Here is a 24,988-nt window from a genome sequence, read left to right as displayed (position 1 = left end):
AGCTAATTAAATCTGGCCCTAAATATGATAATAATCTATTTCTACAAGCGGATGTGTTCACTAAAATTTAAAAAGTTTTTCATTAATCACAAATGGGCCTTTTAATTATTTAATCCTTTTTAAAAAAAAAAAAAAACAACTCAGTGCAAGAACAAACATTTAAACATGGTGAAAAACAACAACACATGGATATATGTCTAGATGCATTTCCAGTAATGCCAGAGTCTGCCTGAGGCTGATAGCCTGTCTCAGTTTACCTCTATTATCACCTTAAGATGAATATTTGAGTATGGATGGACGACTGTTACATTCCAAAGAGTCATTAGCAGCGCATGGTTCTGCTGGATGATTAGGACAAAGTTCACATGAATTATTAAGTGATATTGACTGGCCATTTCATTGTTTCTGTATCGTGTTCATTTACTTCAGATACATTGATTCAGCCACATCTGATGAAAATATAATAATGTACAAGGCCTAAATCTTATTAACATAAGCGTTGAACATAGGGAAGCGGCTTCTTAGAGTAAAGACCGGAGACAATGTGGTTTTCAAGTGACCATCTGTGTCCCTTGTATTTATCACTGACTATAGACTTAGGATCAGCTTTGTCATTGGAGGAAACAATAAATATGATGTACTGTAAGGCCCCAATTCAAAATGAAGATAAATAAACAATAGTAAAAGACAAAACAGTCCTAATTCAAAGCTGAGGTAATAAACCAAAGTAACTGATAAGGTAGAGGTAGATTCCAAAGAAGGTAGTTTAAGGATTAAGCAGAAGAATAGTCAGGAATGTAGCCAGGGGGTGAGAGCCAGAGGAATTTACATTACATACACAAGTAATCTAATTGGTGTCTGCTATGCTGCTTTACAGAACAAGATCTTCCGAAACTGGTAATGTGACCTGCTGCCACCATCTTTATTTGAAGTGGTCTCACCATTTTCTGACCTGTGCAAAAACATTGCCTGTGTGCAGATTTGCAAACATTGTGTAGCTGTATTGTGATGCCTGCAGCACGCAGGATACTTGTGAAAGCAATGTTGCAGGAAACAAGATGAGACAGGAATAAAAAGGATCCTGATAATTACAAATGAGCATTGGTCACTAAAAGTTTGATGCTAGAGGCGGTGGAGACTCACAAATAGTTCTGATTATGCACGGTACATAGATCAGGTTTTTTGCAGTTTATCATTAAATAAAATTAACATGGGAATGATAAAAAACATTTGATGTGGCATAATATGAGGTGGAAATATATTATATATAATTAGTCATACTGCTGCTGACTGAGCTCTAGTCTCTAAACACTGCAGTGCACTTCCTGGTCACATTATACATCCTAGGTGTCTATAAGTGCTCAAGGCATGCCCTACAACCTCAGAGGCATGCCTCTATTACTGTAGCTCTCTTTCTGTGCAGCTTACTGAGCGTGGTGTGGCTCTGCCCTCAGCTCTGCAAGCAGTGTCTGACTATACAGAAGCGAGGCTGAGCTGCTGCTGCCTCATCTCCCTGCAGTCCCAGGAAGCTGCTCAAAGCTGGTGAGTATTAACTATAAAAATTATTACAATAAACAAAGAAGATGTTTATAAGTTATAAATATCTTCTTGTATTATTCTAATGATTTTTATATCAATTCTCAGCAGTATGACTCTACCTCCCCTGCCTGCATGTCCCTGTATATTACCTGGGAATGGGTTACATTGAGTAGAATGATTGACAAGGAATGTCAGACTGCACGGCTAATGTTTGCAGCACTACTGAGATTGTGGCAGAAGTTGGAAATAGAAGTCAGGAGCATACTTACTAAACTTTCCAATGCCCCTGATAGTTGGCAGTTCTGGATGCTGGATTTAAAATGGCAATAATAATATATGCAAATGGCCTTCACTTAGTAAATATACCACTCAGTGGTGCTTATTCTGAGTTGGATGCAGTCTTGTCCGTGTCTGTGTCTTTTGGCGATCGGCCATCTGTGACTTTATGCAAATGGTGCCCCAAAGCCCTTTCCTGGTGTACATTCATGCGTTTGACCAAGCATGGACTGAGACAACTACTGTCAGAGTCTGTAGACGCTGAAATACATGATTTGTGTGTCCTTAGACACACCATTGAAACTTACACCAGCCCTAAGGCAATCTCAACTCCAACTGGACACATGCGCAGTGCAACATAGGCACATGAACAGAAGGAAAAACTGCTGCGTGCGACTCAGGCCCAGTGTCTGATATCTTAGGTGTTGCAGGTATGTGATTACACAATACCACAGCTAACCAAGAACAGCTGATATCTCAGTGTACAGATTACCAGGCCTGTGAAGAAGCCAGGGCCAGCTACCATGGACGAGGAATGCTCATTCTTGACTCACTTTGCTATAGAAGTTCTAGTAAAACTTTTATGGAGTTCGTGATCATACTCCATGTTTCGCCATGTTCCCTTCTTGCACCCAGGCCTTCGTTATGTCTTGGCTGTACTGTTCCAGGTCTGTGGCGAATTTTAGCACTAACTGGATTACCCTGGATAAGATTAATGTGCAGCCTGGTGCTTGATGCATAACTATGCAAACTGAAAGAATTTTCCAAGATACCCATCACAACTTTGTCTTTCAGTGCTACAATTAAAAAATAATGAACACTGTTTTCTATAGAGGTGTGTTTGACGTCACAGACACTGTCACACCCATCACATTCTGATGATCTGCTCTGGCTATAGGTTATGGTACCCTTCAAAACTGGGGACATCTGAATGTGCTGAAGACTGCTAAGAACAAGGTGGATTATGAACATTTCATAAATTTACCATATATTTTATACCACAGATGAGCTTGGATACACCTTAGGTCCATTGTACTGTTTACATCAGTCAATCCTGATACTAGTGTCGAGTGTAAAATGCAGACTCCACCTACTGGTGGCTAGTGTATAAATAAGAAAACAGAGCACAGTCCCAGTTGTGGCTAGTGTAGAAAGCATGGTAATCCATTCAACCTGAACTTCTCTCCCTTTCTTCCTCATTAGGCTTCTCTCAATGGATCGCCCCCACAACCCACATCAGTGGCCACTCCCGATACCTGGTCTTGGCCCAACTTTGTACAGTGTAGAACAATCATTTCCCTTTCTTTCACCACCATCTCCTTTCCTTCAACATCTCCTTCCACCTTCATCCTCAACTAAGGATCCCCTTACCAGATGAAAGCTCAATTCCCTAGACCTGTTTCTCATCCTCTTTAGACTATGTTCTCCCATCCATTACCTCCCACTACTGCCCTGACAAGGATATGTCTCTCTGTATGACTATGCCCTAGACTCTGCTGCCCCCTTCCATCAATATCAGTCTCTTCCAGAACCTTGGCACTCAACTGTAACCCACTTTCTCCCAAATCAAGTTCTGTTAAGCACCTTCAAAGGAAATCAAAATCTATGATGGACTTTTTCCACTTCAAATTAATTCTCTCTTCTTTCTTCTCTGTCCTCCAACTCACACCACCTCTTTGTCAACTAGAATTCCCTACTATCATTCCCTCCTCCCTTACTGCATTTGACTTTTCCACCCACTTTTCCTCCGAAAATTGAGTCTATCAACCACAACATCTCCTCCTTTCAGACTCCTTTCACACATCAAGCTCTCCTTTCAGGACTTCCAACCCTGTCTTCCTTATACCTTGTTTTAGGTATCAAAATCCCTGTTATCTTCTCCTCCTCTCCACTTGCCTCCTTGACCCTATTCCTTCTCACCTTCTCTGGTTTTTATCTTCTGATGCCTGCTCCTACATTGCCCACTTGCTTAACATATCCCTCACCTCTGGTACCTTCCCTTCATTCTTCACAAAGGCCTTGGTCCATTCTTAAAACAAACAGAGAAACAAGTAACATCTATTGGTGGTGCACTATAGTGATCTAAATGATCATAGTTCTGTTCTGTAGTTCAGGTTCGATGTCCTTTCCGATCAGTGTTTCATCCAACTATTATTTATGATGTCCATTATGTATTGGGTCATCATAGTTACACATATGTAACAGCATTAAATATGTTCATATATATTTATGATTTGCTTTTCACATACAAAATCTTATTATTAAAATATTATTTAATCACTTAGATTACACAAGACAGATAGTTTCCTTAGATTGTCAGATAGTATCAATATATTTGAAGCAAATTTCAAGTAATAGTTATATAAATCATTGTGGGTGATGCCTGACTGTTGACAGCACAATATTATAACAATGTAGTATTCTGCAATGAGCAGTTTTAGAAAAGAATAATTATATAATAACTGCATATATTGATAACCATGGAATTTGCAGTTCAACGGCAACACACATACGTACATTCCTGTATGGGTGATCTTAGTGAGATTTAGAAACTTTTCTTTGTCTTGACTAATGTCAGAAGTAAGTTTGTTAGGGCAATTCAATTGTTTTTAATGTTGCGGTAATTAATGGGTGCTCAATGTTGCAATTAATTGTTTTGGGTGCCCATTAATTATCGTGCTCTTTGCAGATAATTAGACCAGGTTTAGCCAAATAAAATGGCTAAACCCATCGGCAGTTTAGGGCACCTAAAACCAGGATTTATCGCACATGTCTGCCCACTTCCTCAGGAGGGGCAAGCAGATATGCCGCTGCCGACTGTTCACACCCTAACATAGTAACAACTGAATTGCTTGGTTGGGCACCCGGCACTATCAGCCACCGGTGAAAACAATTGAATTGCCCTCTGAGGTTGAAGTGCAGGCCCCAGTCCAGGTAACTAAAGTAAGGTGTAAATACAGTTCTGCATTATTCTCTTTCCGCATTTGAATGAAGGAAATCTGTCACTGGCAATATCAGAGAAAAAGTTCACTTAGCTCCACCTGCAGTGAACTTCCATTAGTTGACAAACTTCACTGCTGTCATGGCCCTTCCATTGGACCCCTGAAACGGAAACCCTACAGCACTAATGCTTAGGGATCATCCCAAACCCAACTAGCCACTAAGGTAAGTACTTTTAAGCATTTTAAAATACATGGATCTACTATTTTAAATCAGCTAATACCTCTTTTCTACCAAAAACCCGGTTCCGACATGGGGTTTTGGACATGGTTCCAACCCAGGTCAGATCCCATTCACACTGCACCTTCGATGTGGGTTACTCTCAGGTTAGCCCTGTTCACACTGAACCCAGGTCTGCCCTGCTAAACTTGTGAGGTCATAGAAAGGGGGAGGTGACTGCTCCACAACCACCAATCAGCTCATTTTAGGCATGACCCTGGTCGGATAACCCGGGTCACACCGTTTACACTGCACCATTACCTGGGTCCAACCCTGGTAGCTACCTGGGTTGTATTGCTGGGTCACTTGACCCGGGTTATTTTTCAGGGACCCTTTTACACTGATCTGCGACATGGGTAGAGTCAGCACCAGGTTTTTGCTCTGGAGTAAAAGGGGTATAACTTACATTTTATGCATTAATACATTTTAGCATTGCAGCAATGCAGTTATACATTAAAATTTTCCACAGCATGTTGTAGAAGAGGGCCTCAGTTGTGTGATCAGATTTACTTATGTGCAATGAACTTTCAAAATTATTATTATTATTATTATTAGTGCTATTTGTTAGCAGGAACAAGCAGGAACTCAGGGCCTGATTCAGAGCCGAACGCTCTGACCAGAGTGCTCGCTCTGAATCAGGGCCGGGCTACCTAAAATTGGAGCGGCCCCTTGGACGCTCGCATAGCTGTGGGTTACCACCCACAGCTTATGCGAGCGTCCATGATGATGGTCGCGATGGTCAAGACCATCGCCACCATCGGGCTTGCGACGAGACCCTGCGGTAGGGTCTCGTGGCCACAAGCCCTGGAGTGATTTTGGCTCTATCAGAGCCAAAATCATTCCCACTGACATCACTAGTGATGTCAGTGGGGCCGGTTCCAGACGGTAGGCGTTCCCACGCCTCCGTCTGGCAGCCACGCCCCTGGCACGCCCACCAAAGGGGGCGTGCTGTCACTCACCATCGACAGCACGCCCCCTTTGGTGCGCGAGACCCCTTTCAGGTCTCGCGCATGCGCACGACGGAGCTCCCTCCGTCGTGCGCATGCGCATTTGGGTACTATCGACTCGCTTGCGAGCATCCTGCACTCGCGAGCGGGTCTGAATGAGACCCTCAGACCCTGATTCAGAGCCGGACGCTCGCTCTGAATCAGTGCCGGCCTATTTTTTTTTAGAACGGCCTCCTGGCCGCTCGCATAGCTGTGGGTGACCACCCACAGCTATAGCGAGCGGCCAGGAAGATGGTCGCAATGGTCAAGACCATCTCGACCATCGGGCTTGCGACGAGACCCTTGTGGTAGGGTCTCGTTGCCGCAAGCCCCAGAGACATTTCGGCTCTAACAGAGCCGAAATCTCTCCCACTGACATCACGAGTCATGGGAATGCCTCAGTCTCGGCAGCAACTCCCCCGGCCCGCCCACCAAAGGGGGCGTGCTGTCACTCAACATCGACAGCATGCCCCCTTTGGTACGAGACCCGGAGCGACGGATTGCCCATCGATATCCGGGTCTCGCGCATGCGCACGATGGAACCGGCTCTGTCGTGCGCATGCGCACTGGCCCACCATCGACACGGCTCGCGACCGGGTCTGAATCCGGCCCTCAGATCCTGGACCTCTAATTAACTATGACGTAATTTCCTGGGCCAAAATGTATTTTCCATAAGACAAATTTTATTTTAAAGTTCATTTTGAGTGCCTTCCTTTCCAAATACTATATATTATAAAAGTAAATATATAATATATATAATTATTTTTCTATAGCTCCACTAAAGTAACTCCACCCACAGTTTCTAAACCTATTTTTCCAGAAAAATAGCCCTGATTATTATTATTTGTTTAAGTAAGTGGACATTAATCTTAATGTTTCTATGGTTTCTTCCACTTGTTCATAGCATTAATATCTGACTTCCACCTAGTTAAAAAGTCTTGCTCAGAATTTTAACAATTTCAATTGGTTATGTCGTAAAAGACTCTCAATAATTATTGAATAGGAAAAATTAAATCCATCATTTCAGGTGAATACAATCAGAAACTACCAAATATCCATTCAGGTATAAGACAGTGGACTAGTCTTTCCAGAACAGTGTAGTGTTTATGTTCAAATGCACTAGTGACAGATTAAAAAAACCTTTATGCACATTTCTGAGTGCCTATTTAACATTGACTCTCCTGCGATGTTATTGGAAAATTTGCTGGACATTAATTATTTACTAGGATTTCTTCTTGCGTTTTCAGAAGCATGAGTCATACAATTCCTCCCAAGAGCTTATTTTGTGAAAAATCTTATTGGAACTGAAAACACCATTAAAAGCATAGGAGAGATACTCTTTCCACCGTCAAACACGTTATAACAAACATAACGAAGCACTGTCTCTGCATTTTAATTGCGGAACCATTTTAAATAAATGCAATAGAAATACTATCACTTTCCATCTTTTAGGTTTTTTTTATTATTCATGTTGTTCCTTTTTATTTTTATGGAGTATAGTGGATGTCCTACATGGCATTTAAATGAAATGCTTATACATCAACTAAAGTGTCTTGCAGTGGTTAATTAAAATAGGATCCATGACAAGAGAAGTGCTGAATTTAGAACAGGCTAATCCCCCCTAAACAAGATCAAAGAGTTTACATGGATCTTTAGGATCAGAGGGCCTGATTCAGAGCCGGACGCTCTGAAAAGAGCGCTCGCTCTGAATCAGGGCCCTCCTACCTCATCTTGGAGCGGCCTTATGGACGCTCGCATAGCTGTGGGTTACCACCCACAGCTTATGCGAGCGTCCATGATGATGGTCGCGATGGTCAAGACCATCGGGCTTGCAACGGAGACCCTGTGGTAGGGTCTCGCTGCCGCAAGCCCTGGAGTGATTTTGGCTCTATCAGAGCCAAAATCACTCCCACTGACATCACTACTGATGTCAGTGGGGCCGGCTTCAGACGGTAGGCGTTCCCATGGGAACGCCTCCGTCTGGCAGCCACGCCCCCGGCACGCCCACCAAAGGGGGCATGCTGTCAATCAACATCGACAGCACGCCCCCTTTGGTGCGAGACCCGGAGCGACGGCTATCCCGTCGCTAGCCGGGTCTCGCGCATGCGCAGTAGGGCACCATCGACCCGCTTGCGAGCGTCCTGCACTCGCGAGTGGGTCTGAATGACCCCCAGAGATCATAGATGAAGACTAACCAATACCTCAGTTCCCCATGCCTAAATGGAACATTCGGTCACCCTTCCATCAGATACAATATGGTATAAAGTATTTCTAGACATAAAGAAGGAGTTCAAGTCAGAGCCGTATTAAAACCCCATGGGGCCCTAGGCAAGATACCAGCATACTTGCTGACAATCAGTTCCCTCCTTCCGGGAGGGAACTGATTGTCGGCTAACAGCGGGAGGTGTGCCTGGCCATGATGTCACATTTGGGGGCAGTGCCAGGGCGGGGCCGCGTGATCGCGTCATTGTGGCCCTGCCCCATCTTCACAATGCCATTATTTCTCTTTCATCCACTAGGGGACACTGGAGGTTGCTTACGCTGGGTATAGAGGCGTGGATAGCTGGAGCTGGCACTTTAAATAATTTAAAAGTGTGAAGCTCCTCCCCCTCTATGCCCCACCAGCCCTCAGTTTAGAAAATGTGCCCTTTGGAGCTGGTCATAATCTGCTGTGCTCCAGCAATACATTTATTTATTTATTTTTAATTTAGATTTATTTTTTTCTTTACATCTTTTACACTTGATGGGTACCCTTCGCCACCTCTCTAAAGGTGGGGTCTGGGTACCCGGCACCCTGACTTGTTAGAAGCAGGAAGGAGTGCACAGTGCTTATACTAAAAGCACTGACAGCTCTAACAAGGGAAGAAGAGAGTGCTGAAGCTGAGAGAGCCCTCCGGGGAACACAGTAAGTAGGCTGCGTGTTCCCCGCTGCTCCCCTCACCCCCCCTGCTACCCATCCTGCCTCCCCTACTGCCCAGGTACTTAGCGCTACAGCACTGATAACTATTCAGCCCTCGCTGGTAACCACGCATTAGCGGCTGCAGCATAGCGGGGCTCACACGTGTACCCCACCTGCTGGGATCTTCACTGCGGCAGCGGAGCTCTGTATGCCGGCAGTGTTACATGTGGGAGACAGCAACACTGTCGCTGCTCCCACACAGACTTTCCGCGGCCGCTCTCCTCCCCCCCCCCCCCCCCTGCCGAGAGCTTTGCTGCGGGAGCAGGGGGCACTGTAAAAGTATTGGCTCCTCCGTTTAACAGAGCTAGCAGCCATTTTCGAGCCCTGGGGACTTGAAGCAGGGGCGGAGCCTATATAGCGCGGGCTCTCTCTCTCTAAAGGCTGTTATGAACAGCGTGTATGCCGTTTTTCACTCAACCTGCACCTCTCCCTCAGAGAGGTAATGTGCAGCTGTCCTGCTTCCACTACAGGATCCTATGCAAAGGGCTGTAGGTGATTTACACTGAAGAAGTTTGCAGTGTAGAGACAGAAGGCTGGATTCCTCTGCTGCCATCCCTGTGCTGCAGGACATTTACATCACCTGACTACATCCCTGGTAAAGAGGCTGTAAGTAACTGGGGTGTAAGTGTAGGGGAATCTGATCTGTGGGAAGGGGGTATCTCCTGCTCTGTGTCCCAAACCAGCCTTCTTTGTCATTTCTTCATCATTTCTATGTCTTTTCTGTTTAAGCTGGGTGACTGTGTACCATGCAGTGGCGGAACTAGAGAGTGGTGGGCCCAGGTGCAAGAATATGCTTTGCCCCCCCATCCCACACCCACCCCACCCATTCCTGGCTCCCCAACATTTTTTCACCACCCCTCACCCCTCCCCAGTAATTAAATACAGTGTCTGTCCTGCTGCCCAGCCCCTCACTGCCCCCCCAGTCAGTAAATTCAGTCTGTCCAGCCCGAGTGTGTCAGCCTCGTTCTCCCCCCAAGCCCCAGCGTGTCAGCCTCATTCTCCCTCCATCCCCAGCATGTCTCTGCCTCGTTCTTCCTGCCAGCGTGTGTTCCTTCCAACGCCAGCGTGTCAGCCTCTTCCCCCTCAGCCCCAGCGTGTGTGTCAGCCTCTTTCACCCCCAGCCCCAGCATGTGTCAGCCTCTTTCCCCCCCAGCCCCAGTGTGTGTGTCAGCCTCTTTCCCCCTCAGCGTGTGTCAGCCTCTTTCCCCCCCAGCCCCAGCGTGTGTCAGCCTCTTTCCCCCCCCAGCCCCAGCGTGTGTCAGCCTCTTTCACCCCCAGCGTGTTTCAGCCTCTTTCCCCCCAGGCCCAGCGTGTCAGCCTCTTTCCGCACAACCCCAGCATGTGTGTCAGCCTCTTTCACCCCCAGCGTGTGTCAGCCTCTTTCACCCCCAGCCCCAGCATGTGTCAGCCTTTTTCCCCCCCAGCCCCAGTGTGTGTGTCAGCCTCTTTCCCCCCCAGCGTGTGTCAGCCTCTTTCCCCCCAGCCCCAGCGTGTGTCAGCCTCTTTCCCCCCCAGCCCCAGCATGTGTCAGCCTCTTTCACCCCCAGCATGTTTCAGCCTCTTTCCCCCCCAGCCCCAGCGTGTCAGCCTCTTTCCCCCCTAGCCCCAGCATATGTCAGCCTCTTTCCCCCCAGCCCGAGCATGTGTCAGCCTCTATCCTCCCCAGCACCAGCATGTCAGCCTCTTCCCCCCCCAGCTCCAGCATGTGTGTCAGCCTCTTTCCCCCCCAGCCCCAGCGTGTCAGCCTCTTTCCCCCCCAGCCCCAGCATGTGTCAGCCTCTTTCCCCCCCAGCCCCAGCAGGTGTCAGCCTCTTCCCCCCCAGCCCCAGCATGTGTCAGCCTCTTCCACCCCAGCCCCAGAATGTGTCAGCCTCTTTCCCCCCAGCCCCAGCATGTGTCAGCCTCTTTCCCCCCAGCATGTCTGCTTCTTTCCCCCAGCCCCAGCATGTGTCTCAGCCTTTTCCCCCCCAGCCCCAGTGTGTGTCAGCCTCTTCCCCCCCCAGCCTCAGTGTGTCAGCCTTTTTCCCCCCCAGCCCCAGCATGTGTCAGCCTCTTTCCCCCCCAGCCCCAGTGTGTGTGTCAGTCTCTTTCCCCCCCAGCGTGTGTTAGCCTCTTTCCCCCCAGCCCCAGCATGTGTCAGCCTCTTTCCCCCCAGCATGTCTGCATCTTTCCCCCAGCCCCAGCATGTGTCTCAGCCTTTTCCCCCCCGGCCCCAGTGTGTGTCAGCCTCTTCCCCCCCCAGCCTCAGTGTGTCAGCCTTTTTCCCCCCAGCCCCAGCATGTGTCAGCCTCTTTCCCCCCCAGCCCCAGTGTGTGTGTCAGCCTCTTTCCCCCCCAGCGTGTGTCAGCCTCTTTCCCCCCCAGCCCCAGCATGTGTCAGCCTCTTTCCCCCCCAGCCCCAGCGTGTGTCAGCCTCTTTCACCCCCAGCATGTTTCAGCCTCTTTCCCCCCCCAGCCCCAGCATGTCAGCCTCTTTCCCCCCCACCCCCAGCATATGTCAGCCTCTTTCCCCCCAGCCTCAGCATGTGTCAGCCTCTATCCCCCCCAGCGCCAGCATGTCAGCCTCTTTCCCCCCCCAGCTCCAGCATGTGTGTCAGCCTCTTTCCCCCCCAGCCCCAGCGTGTGTCAGCCTCTTTCCCCCCCAGCCCCAGCATGTGTCAGCCTCTTTCCCCCCCAGCCCCAGCATGTGTCAGCCTCTTTCCCCCCCAGCCCCAGCAGGTGTCAGCCTCTTCACCCCCAGCCCCAGCATGTCAGCCTCTTCCCCACCAGCCCCAGAATGTGTCAGCCTCTTTCCCCCCAGCCCCAGCATGTGTCAGCCTCTTTCCCCCCGGCATGTCTGCATCTTTCCCCCAGCCCCAGCATGTGTCTCAGCCTTTTCCCCCCCAGCCCCAGTGTGTGTCAGCCTCTTCCCCCCCCAGCCCCAGTGTGTCAGCCTTTTTCCCCCCCCAGCCCCAGTGTGTGTCAGCCTCTCCACCCCCCCAGCCCCAGCATGTCAGCCTTCCCCCCCAGCCACAGCATGTGTCAGTCTCTTTCCCCCCCAGCCCCAATGTGTGTGTGAGCCTCTTTCCCCCCTAGCCCCAGTGTGTGTGTGAGCCTTTTCCCCCCCAGCCTGTGTGTGTGTCAGCCTCTTCCTCAGCCCGTGTGTGTCAGCTTCCCCCCCCAGCCCCAGCATATTTATCAGCCTTCCCCCCCAGCCCTAGTGTGTGTGTCAGCCCTTTAACCCCCCAGCCCCAGTGTGTGTGTCAGCTTGTCCCCCCCCAGCACCAGCATGTGTCAGCCTCTCCATCCCCCCCAGCCCCAGTGTGTGTCAGCCTGCCCCCCCCAGCGCCAGCGTGTGTGTCAGCCTCTTCATCCCCCCCAGTGCCAGCGAGTGTGTCAGCCTGTCCCCCCCAGCATGTGTCAGCCTCTTCATCCCCCCCAGTGCCAGCGAGTGTGTCAGCCTGTCCCCCCCAGCCTGTGTCAGCCTCTTCATCCCCCCCCGAGCGCCAGCATGTGTCAGCCTCTTTCACCCTCCCCCCCTCCATACCACCGCCACTTACCTTATTTCTTCCTCTTCTGCTCCTCTTGATCCGCGGCTCCTCTCGATCTTCTTACTCCAGCAGCCCGGCCCCTTATTATGACACGGCGCGCGTGATGTCATGACATCACGCGTGCCGTGTCATAACAAGTGGCCGGGCTGCTGGATCAAGGGGCGGGGCCACGGTGGGTATCTCTCATGTTGGAGCCGGAGCGGCCGAAGCGGGCCCACTCCAGTTCCAAACATTTAGGTAATGGGGATCAGGTCGGCGGGCAGCGGCGCTGTCGGATGCAGGCGGCCATGGGCCCCTGCACCACAGCGGGCCCCGGTGCAAGGTACCGGCTGCACCGCCGCTAGTTCTGCCCCTGGTACCATGTCCAGAAGAACCAAGGCTTCTCAAAAGCTGTTTGTCTGTTCCAAGTGTAACAACAAACAGACCAAGCCGCATGCTACTGGGTCCACGTTATGTGATGCTTGTATAACAATGGATCCACATATGGCTATTACTGACTCATCGGCTCCTCCATGGGCCGCTGACATGGTAGGAGTTATGTCAGACTTAACGTCAGTGTTAGCTGAGGCTCAGCCTCCCTGGGTGGCTGGGTTAACCAAACACTCTGGTACAGGTTATGGGTACAGCGGTGTCTGCACCCTCCACTTCCTATCAACAATTACACAAGAGTGTACTCTAACGACTGCTCTCAAGTCAGAAGAGTCGGAAGAAGAATTCCTTGCCACGGAGGATACCGAACAGGGGGGTGGTAGAATCTCTAATTTTGGCGGTCAGAAATCTCCTTAATTTACCTGAGGATATGTTTCCTGCATCCCAGGAGTGTGAATTATTTCACGAACAACCTAAGAGCTCAGCTGTTTTCCGCTTTCACAGCGGTTCCAAATTCCACGTCGGTTTCCGTCAAGCTATCCTTTTGCATCATCCATGATGGAGTAGTTGGAAACACCTCCTCCTGTAGATGCGTCTGTCTCCCGTCTCTCCTTGAAAACAGCACTGCACTTCCAGTGCCGGGAACTACGGTGTTAAAGGACCCTTCGGATAGTAAGTGGGAGACAACACTAAGAAGCAGCAGGGGCTCAATTAGACCTGCCCTTGTTACCGCCTGGGTTAACAAGGCTGTGGTTTGCTGGGCTGACCAGTTGATTACAGGACTCAGGTATTTCCAGGTTTCTGCGTATGCTATTTCGGGCCGCAGAGCTCTCTGGTTGCGCGCTTGGCAAGCAGACGCAGAGTCCAAGTGTGCGGTGGAGGGTTTACCAGCTTTTTGGCCCAGAATTGGATATCCCAGGCCTCGTGGGGTAAGTCTTCTTTCCTCTCATCTACTGTTCCGGCTCCCAGAAGAGCTTACACCTTCGTTTCATGGTAGAGCCAGAGGTGCTCCCACGCAAGCAGGCGGCAGAGGTAGAGGTCACCCACACACTGTTGCAGGAGCCTTAACCAGCTGAAAAACAGGTGGCATGGCAGTCTTCCGCCCCACCTGGGGTCTCCTGCGGTGGGAGTCCACTTGCAGATATTTCAAACAGTGGATTCGTAGACTAATTTCCCTGGGGTACCGAATAGACTTCAGAGTCCCCCATCCACCTCAGTTCTTCACTACCTACAAACAAGGCCAGGGTTCTACAAGAGGCTATCCAGTCTCTAATAGTGTCATCTGGGCTAGTTCAGGTTCCGGAGCATCAACGAGGTATGGGGTTTTACTCTAACCTGTTTGTCGTGCACAAACTGGTTGGTTCAGTCAGACCCATTTTAAGCCTCAAGTCCTTAAACCTGTATCTGAGGATGTATCGTTCCAGATATGGAATCTCTGCAATCCATCAGGGGTGAGACCAGGGGAGTTCCTATTATCCCTGGATATCAAGAATGCATATCTCCATGTTCCCATTTGGGAACCGCATCAAGCCTTCCTGCAGTTTGCTATACTGCAGAATCACTACCTATCTCGAGCATTACCGTTCAGGTTATCCTCAGCTCCCCGCATTTTTACCAAACTCATGTCAGTCATGATTGCTCTCCTTCGGTCATTGGGAGTGAACATTGGGCCTGATTCAGAGCCGGACGCTATTTGCGGACGGTCGTTCTAAAAAAGGGTCCGGATATTTAAATTGAGCGCTCGCTCTTTGCGGTGTGTTGACGCCTCTATGTCTGAGTGAGCATTCGAAAAATGAGCTCGCTATTTTGTAAAGATGCCCCTTTGCCATTCGCATCACACGTCATTTCCAGTATTTATTAGATTAATCGGGAACATCAAAAGGCATCTGAACTGCTCGCAGTGGTTGTGGTAGGATTTTCTTACCGCTATCACTGCGAGCAGTTCAGGCTAAAAGACAACCAAGTGACGTGGTCGATGACGCTCCTTTACTAATTATGCACTCCCATTAAACACCCTTTTGACCGTTAGGCACACCTGTGTTCGGATCTCCACTCCCCCGTTTTCAAGCACCTTCCCCTGTTACCACCCACAAATGGTACATTCTGTCAATCAAATTAGCAGCCGCTCGCTGTTTTACAAGCGCACGATTTCCGACCGCAATGACTGGTTTGCGCATGCGCATTACGACCCATACGCATGCGCAGCTGTGCGAACATCGATCAGAGCGAACGAGTGGCTGCTTACGAGCGGCTCTGAATCAGGCCCATATTCCCTTATTTGGATGACCTAATACTCAAGGCTCCATCGGTAACCTGTCGAAGCTGGATAATTGGCAGAGACAAGATCAGTTTAAAATGAGATTGCAAGACGCCATTTTGCAAATGGCCGCCTAAGCGCCATTTTAGATAAACTCACACTTTAGTACATGTGGCGATATTACTATTAGCATCATGCGATTGCATCTGTGACCATCGCCATAAGTTACGGCAATTCATCAAAAGCCCATTTCATGACTTGCACGCGCCGCCATATAATTCCCCTAAAGGATATATTTCAGAAATGGCTGTACAGTATGTCAAAATTGGATTGCATTAGCTAAACAGAGCAAATGGCCACATGACAACTAGCCTGTGAAGACAAGCTTCATGGACATAACGTCTGCTCCCACTCCAGGTGGTCCTGCTCGAATACAGCAAGAGGGTCGTTTGTAGCACCTTACATTAGCAGGCTTCCTACAATTAAATACCTTCAAAGCCAAGAGTGTTATCTGAGGTTTGGGTCTTGTAGCTGTGCTAATTTACATCTACACAGGCCCTGGGAGAACAAAGACCAGCCTGAAAAGGGTGGGGGCTGCTGGGGCATGAGCAAGTCATGGAACTATAATGCTCAGCATTCCACACTGCTAGGTGTTCTCTTACACATATTAATACGCACAATTGCGCTGTTAACTAGTCGCATATTAGCGAATGCATAAGACCCTGTATGAAAACGCTGAATATTAGCTCCATGCACACGCATCTGCCCCAAGTTAACTAGCCTTTACATCAAACCCCACATACTCACACATTACATATTCACATACAAGGTTCCATAAGCTTTAAGGTATACGATTCAAGCATGCACATTTACTATAATTGCTATGAAATAAAGATTATTTCGTAACTAAGGTTTTATACGTGATAAGTAAGCCATGTTGGGTATTGTACTGATGCGTACTCTCTCAACAGTATTCTGGTAATATCGATGGAGAGATCGCAACATGCATTCTCAACTTCAAACAACAAAATGTACATTATATGAACAACTGATTTGCATGAGGCGGGAAACCAGAGACCTCCAGTTGTTAGAGGCTGGACTGTGTCTATTTGAACCAACCTGTTAAATTCCTTGTAACATATGCCCTCTCCTTTAGGACCAATGGAATTAGCAACAAACTTCTCTATTGTGTTGTTTATTCCTGGGGGGTATAAATATGTGTGCTCTGTGTGCTATGTATAATTGTACTTGGGTCTGTATAATCTCTTTGCGCTAAGATTATATGAGGATCATAGGGTGTAACTGCTGTACTTTTACTTGAATAATACTTTGTGCTTTGGAACCACAGGTTCTAGGTCTGGAGTCTTTATTTACTGTATGACTGCGTACGCAAATTAGCGTCATCCTTAGAGGTTTATAGGCAGGATATTAGAAGGTATAGGCAGGGGTATATAGAGGTTCAAAGGCAGTATCGTTAAACCCTTCTCTCAGACCATGCCTTACTGACATATCACACTTTAATCCAACACGGTTGGATAATCAACTTCAAGAAATCATCCCAGAAGCTCCTGTTTCTGGGCATGATCTTGGATACGGCATCAGAGGGTTTTTCTTCTGATAGACAAAACCCGGGATATCCGGTTGTTAGTTCAGTTGGTCCTCAGACTGAAGAAGGTGTCCCTACTTCTTTGTCTGCATCTCTTGGAAAAAAATGGTAGCTGCTTTCCGGGCACTACAGTTCGGACTGTTCCACTCCAGAGTGTTTCAACTGGACCTACTGTCACAAGTCACAGGATCTTATCTGCTTCTGCATCGACAGATCCGTCTGAACCCGTTTGCCAGAGGGGCTCTCATCTGGTGGACACAATCCAACAATCTTTTGGCGGGCCGAAGATTCGGAGGGTGGGACTGGCCTATCGTAATAACGGATGCCAGCCTTCGAGGACTAGTGGGTTGAAACTTGGGACCTCATTCAGAGTCGGTCGTTGCAGCCGCACAGTCGTAAGGGAAAATGGGCCGGATATGCAAATGATACACTTGCAAGTTGCGTCGCTAAGATGAGATCATTAGCTGAATGACCGAGGGTAAGAAGCGGTCGTAAGACTAAAACACATCCCCTTCTCGATCACAACACACGTCATCTCCTGGGATATAAGGATTAATCGCAACCATCGGGACCCATCGTAGCTGATCTCAGTGCTTAAGGCTGGCCATACCCTCTCTTAAGCACTACGATCTAGTCAGTGTAATAACCACCCATGTCACGTGTGCCATGACACTACTTTGTTAATTATGCACTCCCATTAAACGCCGTTCGCATAGTCAGGCACGCCTGCGTTTGGATCTCCACGCCTCCATTTTCAAGCACCTTCCCCTGTAACCACCCACAAACGGTTCATTCTGTCACTCAAACTAATGACCTGGCTGTGTTCAAGGGGAGAGAAATTTCTGATCGTAACAGCTAGCTTGCGCATGCGCATTGCGAATTTTACGCATGCGCAGTTTAGCGAACATTGGCTGCGTATGACCGAGCGGCCGCAACGACCGACTCTGAATGAGGTCCTTGGTCCCAATCTCTCCTTACCTCCCAACTGGGTTCTCAGCAATTCAACACCTTAGGCAGCGCCTCAGTACATGCTCAGCCCCTCAGCAATGCGGTGCCTCAGTACATGCTCAGCCCCTCAGCAGTGCAGCGCCTCAGTACATGCTCAGCCCCTCAGCAGTGCGGCGCCTCAGTACATGCTCAGCCCCTCAGCAGTGTGGCGCCTCAGTACATGCTCAGCACCTCAGTACATGCTCAGCCCCTCAGCAGTGCAGCAGCCCCTCAGTACTTGCTCAGCACCTCAGCAGTGCAGCGCCTCAGTACATGCTCAGCCCCTCAGCAGTGCAGCGCCTCAGTACATGCTCAGCCCCTCAGCAGTGTGGCGCCTCAGTACATGCTCAGCCCCTCAGCAGTGCAGCAGCCCCTCAGTACATGCTCAGCCCCTCAGCAGTGCAGCGCCTCAGTACATGCTCAGCCCCTCAGCAGTGCAGCCCCTCAGTACTTGCTCAGCACCTCAGCAGTGCAGCGCCTCAGTACATGCTCAGCCCCTCAGCAGTACAGCGCCTCAGTACATGCTCAGCCCCTCAGCAGTGCAGCGCCTCAGTACATGCTCAGCACCTCAGCAGTGCAGCGCCTCAGTACATGCTCAGCCCCTCAGCAGTGCAGCAGCCCCTCAGTACATGCTCAGCCCCTCAGCAGCCCCTCAGTACATGCTCAGCCCCTCAGCAGTTCGGCGCCTCAGTACATGCTCAGCCCCTCAGCAGTGCAGCGCCTCAGTACATGCTCAGCCCCTCAGCAGTGCAGCGCCTCAGTACATGCTCAGCCCCTCAGCAGTGTACCGCCTCAGTACATGCTCAGCCCCTCAGCAGTGCAGTGCCTCAGTACATGCTCAGCCCCTCAGCAGTGCAGCGCCTCAGTACATGCTCAGCCCCTCAGCAGTGCAGCGCCTCAGTACATGCTCAGCCCCTCAGCAGTGCAGCGCCTCAGTACATGCTCAGCCCCTCAGCAGTGCAGCGCCTCAGTACATGCTCAGCCCCTCAGCAGTGCAGAGCCTCAGTACATGCTCAGCCCCTCAGCAGTGCAGCAGCCCCTCAGTACATGCTCAGCCCCTCAGCAGTGCAGCAGCCCCTCAGTACATGCTCAGCCCCTCAGCAGTGCAGCAGCCCCTCAGTACATGCTCAGCCCCTCAGCAGTGCAGCAGCCCCTCAGTACATGCTCAGCCCCTCAGCAGTGCAGCCCCTCAGTACATGCTCAGCCCCTCAGCAGTGCAGCAGCCCCTCAGTACATGCTCAGCCCCTCAGCAGTGCAGCAGCCCCTCAGTACTTGCTCAGCACCTCAGCAGTGAACTGCCGTCCCTCAGTACATGCTCAGCCAAACACCAGTACCGCACCTTTTTTGCGGCTGCTCCATTTAGAACAGGCCTCGAGTCAGCCCTGGCAGCGGCAGGCGGGCCCCAGGCCCTAGGCGCCCACCTGTACTGCCTTGTCGGTAATCTGCCTCTGGTTGAGGTGCATAAGATTCAGAGATATGTTAAGAATGCAGGTGAAAAAAATTGAAAATGTTTTTGTTTATTCATATCATAGTGCAGAAAAGTCTAGGAGGGTTATGCCATGCTGCCACATATTGTTAATATAGTGGGTAAATAACATAAAACTTGTTGGAGATATTAATTGAAGCCTTTGCTCCTTGTAATGTAAGTCAATTGCCTCAATGGGCTTACTCTTAAACTGCTCTGTACCTGCTTATGGTGACATTCATTCAATGAACAGCACTACCGGCATAACAGTTCAAGTAAAATACACTGTAAGAATATAATTTTTTTTCTAACCTGGCAACTAGTTACAGAAGAACTACTTAAAGAAAAACCCAACATTTAAACTGTACTACTGAATTGAGTTTCATGGTAAAGAGACCACTGAGGTGTTATTATTAGGGTGCATTTCTCTCCCAATCCACCAGGTATTTTATGATGTACAGCACTACTGCACGGCTGCCACCATGATAAATACTAAATAAATATATATATATATATATATATATATATATATATGAAATGAATACTAAATATATATATTAATATATATATATATATATAAAAATAAGTTTTTTTTAATTAACTAAATTAGATAAGATAAATACTATACATATTTTTTTAAAATTTGGAAACTGAGAGCCTGAGACTTGGGTCCTGATTCAGCAGGTATCGCTGAGTTCGCACACACCATTCCGTTGTGAAAATATGCAAATGAATGCGATTGCACTGCCGCCGCAGCAAAAAATGCAGACACCCAGCACTACATAAAGCCGACCCTACACCTTACTCACATCTGAATTAGTTAGCAAGACAGCAAAAACATTGGTAACATCGAGAACCATCGAACCAATTCGCACAGTTGTGGTGACCCTCACACACAAACTGCTAAACTTCCTGCATGAATTGAGTACTCAGGCTGCGTATGCAATCGTAGGGGTTTAGTTATGTGCACCCCTGTAATGGCGTTCAAACGCACAGGCACACCTGCGTTTCTCTGACCACACCCCGTGACCACCCCCAAACAGTCGCTTCCTGTCAATCGCTCTGCCATTACTATGCGTGCTCACTGTGATCGCATCCTGATTGCAGTGGCTGGTTTGCGCACGTGCAATGCGATGCATACGCATGCGCAGATTGCAAACATCGGCCGGGTGCATGCGAATGCAGCGTTGCGAGCCGTGCTGAATCAGGCTCATAGTCCAGTGCTGCGGCACAGAAGATTTAAAAAATATTTTTTTGTCTATGTCCAAAGCTCAGCACTGGGCTTCTACTACACAGCACTGCAGCCAGGGAATTCCAACACTGGCCTAGTTCTGGGGCTGTGGCACAAATACACAATTTAATTTTTACCATCACAGTTGCTGCGCATTAACCCTTCACGCACTGCAGTGGCCAATTTAGCTGCATGAGAAGCAGGACAGGTAACCGATCCCACTATTATTTATTGCTATAGTATTATTATTTTTAATATCAACACTTTTTACATAATTGTTATATACTATTGCAGCGGTGGCCACCTTGTGACTCTTAAGCCACATGTGGCTCTTCCATTGTCCTGATACGGCTCCCCTGACTGACACTGACTGCTGGAGTGACACGAGAGGCCACTGTTGTGACACATGAGTGGCTGCTGGAGTGACACATGGGAGGGGGCTGCATGTGTTATGTGAATCTTTTTTTAATATTACTATTTGTGGTTGTGACTTTTTCAGTGTATTTTATGTGAATTGGCTTTTTTCAGTGTATTTTATGTGGATTTGATTTTTCAATGTTTTTTTATATTGTTCTGGATTTTTCTTTCCCTTTAATAGTTACCTCCACGGTGATTGTGTGCATGCACTTTTACATGCTCCAACAAAACTCATACCAGAGGAGTGGCTTAGCTGGCTCAAGGCCACACCCCTTTTTGCATGTGCACCTTAGGCGCAGCATAATCTCGGCTCTTTAACATACCTACAGATATTTTGGGGCTATTTGACTCTGACTGGTTGGTCACCCCTGCACTATTGCATGCTTATTATTTTAAAATCTAAACACTGTAGTATAAGACTTTTACAACATTGTGTTTGTCACAAGTCTCGTACGGATTATGGATGCGGCCCGTATTTAGGGAGTTGGCTAGACCTATGCCTGAGGAGCGGAGTCTAATATGCCGGTGGTATTCACCAGGGACCCTCGCAAGAAGGTATGGACTTGGCTGCGTCCGATACACAGGTCGCGGCCCTCAGGATAGGTTCCCTTATACAGGTGCTGGCAAACTCTGGATGGAGCGGAGAAGACGTATTGCTCAGTCGACAGGCCGGGTCAGTACCAAACGGACTAGACAGTACCAAGGAGCAGGTGAAAACCGGTCACAGGGATTAGCCAAAGTCAAAACCAGATATCAGATGCAGTACCAAGGGTCAGGCGAATTCAGGGTCACAAACGAAGCCAAGGTCAGAAACAGGTAATGGAACAACACAGGAATGCTAGAGTATGGTAAATGAGCCTATTCTCTGGCACAGAACTGCTGCCAGGAGCTTCCTTAAATAGGCAGAGCTTGAATTTGGTGCCTACAGTGACGTCACCTAATTAGTGTGCATGGCCCTTTAAATTTAACACAGGTTGGTGCGCGCCCGTAGGGAGCTGCGGCTGACTGCATCAGAGTCAGGGAGAGACAGAGAGTAGCATGGGATGCCTGTGATGCACCCCCCGCTGCCCCTCCGCAGACCAGCGCCGTCGGACCCAGTAACCGAGTGCCGGAGTCCGGTGCGCTGTGACATTACCCCCTCCTCTAGCGGTGGGCACCGAACACCCCATAAATGGCTTGCCAGGGAACTTCTGCTGGAATTTCTGAAGAAGTCGGGGTGCATGAATATCTGAGGTCTTAATCCAACATCGCTCTTCCGGACCATGGCCCTGATTCAGAGCCGGACGCTCTGACCAGAGCGCTCACTCTGAATCAGGGCCCTCCTCCATTAATATGGAGCGTCCTCCTGGACGCTCGTATAGCTGTGGGTCACCACCCACAGCATACACGAGCGTGCAAAAAGATGGTCGCGATGGTCTTGACCATCACGACCATCGGACTTGCGAGGGTTTCCCAGCCGCAAGGCCAGGAGTGATTTTGGCTCTATCAGAGCCAAAATCACTCCCACTGACATCACTAGTGATGTCAGTGGGGCCGGCTTCAGACGGTAGGCGTTCCCATGGGAACGCCTCCGTCTGGCAGGCACGCCCCCGGCACGCCCACCAAAGGGGGCGTGCTGTCAATCAACATCGACAGCACGCCCCCTTTGGTGCGAGACCCGGAGCGATGGAAAGTCCTTTGCTCGCCGGGTCTCGCGCATGCGCACGACGGAGCTCCCTCCGTCATGCGCAGTGGGGACCATCGACCCACTTGCGAGCGTACTGCCGCTCGCGAGTGGGTCTGAATGACCCCCCATATCTTTTCCAGTCTACCAAGAATTGGACTATGCCTCGGGACATCCTGGAGTCTAAAATCTGCTTCACCTCATACTCCTCCTGATGATCTACTGGAATAGCTGATGGAGGATCACAGGATTTCGAAAATCTATTCAGAATCAGTGGTTTCAAAAGGGAGACGTGAAAAACTTTTGGAACCTTAAGTGTGCCAGGAAGTTTTAAACTATAAGCCACAGGATTTATCGCTTGGAGAATCTGAAACGGCCCAATAAACCTGGGAGCAAACTTCATTGTAGGTACCCTCAAATTTAAATTTTTGGTGGACAGCCAAACTCTGGCCCTGATTCAGAGCCGGACGCTCTGACAAAGTGGACGCTCTTTTTTTAGAGCGGCCTCCTGGCCGCTCGCATAGCTGTGGGTGACCACCCACAGCTACAGCGAGTAGCCAAAAAGATGGTCGCGATGGTCAAGACAATCGCGACCATCGGGCTTGCGACGAGACCCTTGTGGTAGGTTCTCGTTACCGCAAGCCCTGGAGCGCTTTCGGCTCTATCAGAGCCGAGAGCACACCCACTGACATCACTTGTGATGTCAGTGGCACCGGCCCCAGATGGTAGGCGTTCCCATGGGAACACCTCCTTCTGGGCAGCCATGCCCCCGGCATGCCCACCAAAGGGGGCGTGCTGTCACTCATCATCGACAGCACGCCCCATTTGTAGCGAGACCCATAGCGACGGCTTGCCCGTCGCTATCCGGGTCTCGCGCATGCGCACGACTGAGCCGCCTCCATCGTGCGCATGCGCACTGGGCTAACATCGACACGATTGTGAGTGCTCAGCGCTCGTGAGCGGGTCTGAGTTAGGCCCTCTGTCACCAGCACACAGTAAAGGAACCTTCCTCCTTCTGTCCGCCACATCGTGAAGATGCTCTGCACAAGTTCTTCTTAATGTCCCTCCAGATATCGAGGAATCGTTTAACTGTATCATGGACAACTGGAAGAGCTATCGACCCAAAGACTGGTAATTCCGGTAACGCAGGGTGTGACCCATACTGTATGAAGAATGGAGAATGACCCGCTGACTCATGAAACAAGTTGTTATGAGCAAATTCAGCCCAAGGAAGTAAAGAAACCCGATCATCCTGATTAGCCGACACATACATGCAAATGAATTTTTCTAAATCTTGATTCACTCGTTCAGTCTGACCGTTACTCTGAGGATGATAGGCCGATGAAAAGCTTAGTTTGACCCCAAAACTTTTACATAACGCTTTCCAAAGTTTGGAAGTAAATTGCACGCCATGATCTGACACAATGTCCTTTGCAAATCCATGCAACCGAAAAATCTCCCTTATAAAAGTCTCTGCTAACTTTGGAGCCAAAGGTAGTCCTTTTAGTGGAACAAAATGTGCAGCTTTGGAAAACCTGTCCACAACTACCCAGATGGTAGTAAATCCTTGACAAGAAGGCAAATCTGTCACAAAGTCCATCGAAATGTGGGTCCAAGGACAATCAGGCACTGGTAGTGGAAGCAGGGGTCCTGATGGCGAGTGCGGTGGAACTTTATGCTGAGCACAAATTTGACAAGCTGCCACAAAGTCCTTCACATCATGCCGGACAGTCGGGCACCAATAATTCCTGAGAATTAGCTCCAAAGTTTTCCTTATGCCTGTATAGCCTGTGAAGCGCGATGAATGCACCCACTCAAGTTACCTAGACCGGAACTCAGAAGCTATAAATGACTTTCCCATTGGGATTTTGACCCGGTTGGTAACCGCCACAAAACACGCAGGGTTCAAAATTGGTTTGTCTTCTTTCACCTCCTCTACCTCAGCAGTGTTGAATGCTCGAGATAGTGCATCAGCCTTGACATTCTTATTACCCGGCCAGTAAGTAATCACTAAATTAAACCGATCAAAAAACAATGGCCACCTGGATTGACGGTAATTTAGGCAGTGAGCTGTTTTAAGATACATTAAATTTTTATGGTCGGTATAGACTGTCACCGGATACTTCAATCCTTGTAACAAGTAATGCCACTCTTCAAGGGCCAACTTGATGGCTAATAGTTCTTTATCCCCGACAGTGTTATTCCTTTCTGGTGCAGAGAACTTTCTGGAGAAGAACCCACAGGAATACCACTTGCCCACATCATGCTTCTATGACAGTACTGCTCCAACACCAACCGTGGAGACATCCACCTCCAGGAAAAAGGCTTGTTCACAATTTGGCTGCCTAAGAATGGGTGCTGAAAGTAAACACTGCTTTAAACTGAGGAAAGCGTCTTCTGCCTCAGGAGGCCACACACGAGTGTCTTGACCCTTTCTGGTAAGAGCAGTGATGGGAGCTGCGATGGACGAGTAGTTCTTGATGAA

This window comes from Taudactylus pleione, unplaced genomic scaffold (genome assembly GCF_031769625.1).
Source record: "Taudactylus pleione unplaced genomic scaffold, aTauple2 ptg000016l, whole genome shotgun sequence".
NCBI lineage: Eukaryota > Metazoa > Chordata > Amphibia > Anura > Myobatrachidae > Taudactylus > Taudactylus pleione.
Note: the sequence above shows the minus strand (reverse complement) of the source record.